The sequence below is a fragment of the Echinops telfairi genome, unplaced genomic scaffold (assembly GCF_000313985.2).
Source record: "Echinops telfairi isolate 266 unplaced genomic scaffold, ASM31398v2 ScPeMD7_443;HRSCAF=831, whole genome shotgun sequence".
In the NCBI taxonomy this organism is placed as follows: Eukaryota; Metazoa; Chordata; class Mammalia; order Afrosoricida; family Tenrecidae; genus Echinops; species Echinops telfairi.
The window spans coordinates 34,050,690-34,054,993 of NW_022104341.1; the positions used below are offsets into that span (position 1 = coordinate 34,050,690).

The 4,304-nt window shown below is 41.4% G+C and overlaps 1 non-coding gene across 1 annotated transcript; it reads right to left on the reverse strand.

The window, feature by feature from the left end:
* Window positions 1-3,800: 3,800 nt before the first annotated feature.
* LOC115870232 lies at window positions 3,801-3,928 on the reverse strand. The gene has a single exon (XR_004046603.1). It is a non-coding gene; the product is annotated as a small nucleolar RNA SNORA31 (small nucleolar RNA).
* Window positions 3,929-4,304: the final 376 nt, after the last annotated feature.

A 4,304-nucleotide genomic window follows, 5' to 3' on the forward strand; every position in this document is an offset into this window, starting at 1 on the left:
GAGGAACTGTATTAAAGGGTCGCGGCATTAGGAAGGTCGAGAACCACTGTACTAGACCTTACAAATGATGGAGCCAGCCTTATCTCCACTTAATTTGAATCCAAGTTTTGGATAAGTGCCTCTGAGTGTGAAATCTAAATCAACCCTCAAACTCCGAGAACAAGGGAGTCTGGCGGTGTAAGTTTGAGCTTTCTCCCGTCAGCAGGATGCGCTTAGAAGGAAATTGGCATGCATATTGAGTAAAGCTGCGTTATAAGTCCTACCTACATCATGTCATACCTGCATCAGGACTTTGGCAAAAGAGAGGCACTTCCTCTACATTCCACTGGTGTGGGCACCCCTCTGTTCCCATCACAGGACTCAGGTTTATCACATGGTAAGATCACACTATTTTTAGACTCAAACTGGAGAGTCACCTGGTTTTATACACACTCTTTATTATCCTCCATACCAGATATCAAGGGGCCTGGTGATGCTGGGGATTAGTGTTGGTTGGGGCATGCCTGACAGGGAACCTTCTCTGGCCAGAGTTCGTATTAGCTGAAGAACGCCATTATTAGTGACACCTTCAGACATAAGCAGTCCTCAGATTACAAATGGGCTGCATTCAGTAATCTGTCTTTAAATCAGATTTGTGCGTGTATCCGAAGCATTAGCTCTGCTTTGCGTTTAATGTTAGTAGTGAGTCAAACATTTGTCTTACCCACTGCCATCGCACAGATTCCAATGCAGAGCGACTTGGTATAGGATTTCAGAGCCTGTAGATCTTTGTGGGAACAGACTTCATCTTTCTCCTGGGTTTGAACTGCTGACCTTGCTAACATGCCACTACGTCACTGAGCCAAAAAACCAAGCTCACAGCTGTTAAGTAGATTCCAACTCCCAGTAACCCTATAGGACAGAGAACTGGTCCTGTGGGCTTCCAAGATGCTCTCTTGCTGGAGTAGAAAGCTTCCACTTTCTCCAGAGGGGGCTGGTGGTTTTAGTCCAACCAGGAACCCACTACACCCCCAGAGTTCCAGGGGTGCCACGTGGGTGCCAACATTATTATTCCTTAGAATATAGTGTACCTTTCTTTGCATGAATGCATTAAAGAAACAATTTAGCATGCATTAAGATATATTTAACCTAATGACAGTTCTGTGAATGTTGTGATACACGCTGGCAAGTAGCTCCCACTTGGTATTGCAAACCATTGCAGATACCTCAACATTTTAATATAATAGGCCTCATTCAGGGTTGGTATGCAAGTTGGAAGTTCATAACCCCGGGGGTTCTGCCTGCATCAAATAAAGTGGATTAGTTAAAAAAATTGAGATATGAAATCTACTTAGTGGTTTCTTTCATGGACCGGGCCTAGCTAACATAAGCACGGCACCATACGTCCACTGTACTCAGTGAGCTACATCACTCAGTTCGCCAATATGAAAGCATTTATAATGTTTACCCAGCCACAGAAACCACCAATATGAAATTACATTCTTTCTAGTCTTCACCTTTCAAATTTCGCAAACTGGAATTAATTTCAAAGGGAAAATGTCTGGCTGAAATGTATTAAGAGTGGGCAAACCACAGAATATTCTATGGAGAAATTAGTTAGATTTAAAACAGGTGGAATTCCCTGAGCAGATAGAAAATCGACATGTTTCTCATTCTCTCCAAAATGGAAAAGAAAGAGTATTTCCTTCAAAATACTTTTTAATTAAAAGTAGTTTGGAGTATGATTGTTCATAAAAATATAGCTCAGTTGCAAAGATAAATTACAAGCGTAAAGCACTGAGCAACTACGAATGGGATCACACGTGGACAGTCGAAACTGGGTCAGAGGTTCGGGTCACCTACTGCAATTCAGAAACTAGCTGGGTGTCTCTCAGAACTGCTCCGAAGGGGTAAAGGTGGAGGGCTCTCTCAAAAACTTCTTTTCATATAATAGGATAATAGAGGTCTTTGGAATCTCCAATTTAATGGTCTTCTCAGAATTCTGACATGACGTTCTACCACATCCTGAATTGAATCCGTTTGCAACTCAGGATCCACAATTCAAGTGTATGAGATAATTGGTTGTGATAGCCTAACGGCACAGACTGAGCCCGGATCACGAAAGGACTAAGAAAATCCAATCTATGCATATTCCTTCTCTCTCTCTGTCTCTTTTTCTCTCTGCCTCTTTGCCCCTCTCGGCCATCAACTCAATTCTGAGTTATAGAGACAGAGTAGACTCTCTCTGTCAGTTTTAAAACTTCTTTCCAGGAGTAAAAAGCCTCCTCTTTTTCCCTGGAGAAACTGGTGGATTCAAACTAGTGATCTTGAGGTTGGCAGCTTAATGCCTAATCACAATGCCACCAGGGCTACTCTTGTAGTTCTTAGGTAATGCCAATGATCGACATGCTTCACCGAGACATGCCTTGCAAGGAAAGCCTAACAATAAGTCCCTGGAGCCCAAATGCCTTCAGCATAGCCCGGACTTCTTCCTGCAGTGTAATCTGATCTTGATCACGTGCTACCTATTGAAATAGTTGTGTATTGATGGAATCTGTTGCCTCCTATCTTCTTTTGAAGCTTCATGCATTGTTCAATAGCTTGCTCACAGAATGCGTCAGTATTGCAACTTGAGGCTTAAATTCTTTTCTTGTTCTTTCAGCTGAGTGTTTTCTTCCCTTTTGAGTTTTTAACTCCAGATCTTTGTACATTTCATTATAACTTACTATGCTATCTGGGGTGAAGAGGCATCTTCTCAGCAGGGGGTAAAGCTGGACTGAATCAGTTTGGACAATCCATGACAGTGTCTTCATCTCAGGATCTTTAACTTAATCACATCAGCCAAACCTCCCTGCCACCCACCCCATAGAACTTAAATCCATAGGTTTCAGGGATTAGGACACGGATACCACTTGGCTAGCCATTATTCAGCCTACCACATACACCATCTAAAAATGAACTAAAACTCAACCTTAGTTATTGCTTACTTTCTTGCGATCATAAACCTAGGGTCTATATTCAGCACTAGATTTGAAAGATGCTTACTTTAAAATAAATGTTTAGAAGAACAGCTAGTAGCTTTATCTATCTTTTAAAAATTTCTGACTAATTTAGACATAACCTTAAAATAGTCTGTGGATCAAATTTTAACTAAGTTTTGCTGTGATCATTCTGGATATGCTTTGGAATGCCCTTCTAAAATAATCCCTGTTGTCACAATGGTTAAGTACTCAGTTGTTCACCAAAAGGTCGGTGGTTTGAACTCACCAACTGCTCTATGGGAGGAAACTGGCAGTCGGCTTCTGCAGCGATTACAGCCTTGGGAATCCTAGGGGCAGTTTGACTCTGTCCTCTGAGGCCACAATGAATCAGAATCCATTGGACAGCAATGGGTTCAGTTGGAAACTTCTTATCCTGGCGTGTATTTCCTTGTGCTTTTGATCAGTTGTGAGAAATCTATAAAACCTTGAATCTGGAATGAGTCCCTATTATTTAATTCTTATCACCCTGGATTGGTAGATTGTATTTAGAACTAGACTACAACAGAATGAATACATCTGAGGGATGATTTTACACCCAGCATGTCATTTACTACACAATGAACTATAATGGCTAAAATATCGACGAATTCAGGTGGTTTGTTTCAGGATTCAACTTAAAATACATGGACTAATTAATAAATGGATTTTTCCCCTTCTTGTGACATTCTGAATTTCATCTATTTATTTATTTATTTACATATTTATTTATTTATTTATTTTTAAGGCTGCATCAGTACTAGTGGGAGCCATGTGTGGGAGAATACCTGCCTTACGGACTGGCTATGTAATCCCTCATTCAACCTGGACCCGCCACAAAGACAGAAAGGGCAGGAACTTTGTATTCTTTCCCATCCTAGTGCAAACCAGAGAACAACAGTCAATTGTCCCATTTCTATCAGAGGATGCTGAATTTCGTTTATCTTGCTAAGCAATTTAAGTTGTCCCTTTTTGGTTACATATTTTAGTGAATAGGAAATGCATCCTTCAGAATCACCTCATAAACTCTCTTGCACTGAAACTATATTTTGCTTTTGTTCTGAGCATTACTTATAAACACCCATGCTTGTACTTGGGTCTAGTGGTCTGGTTCTTTCAGGGGCACCCCTTCTTCAATTTACCCAGCACTTCTACTGAACGTAGTCTGTGGCACTCGTAAGGCTGGGGGGAGGGGGAAAGTCCAGACTTACCGGCCTTGTGCCTTGCTTCTTGTAAGTCTGAGAGCTCTGCTCGGGAACCTGTCTCACTTCACGGTAATCCCCAGCTATGACTTTGCATCTAGTCAGC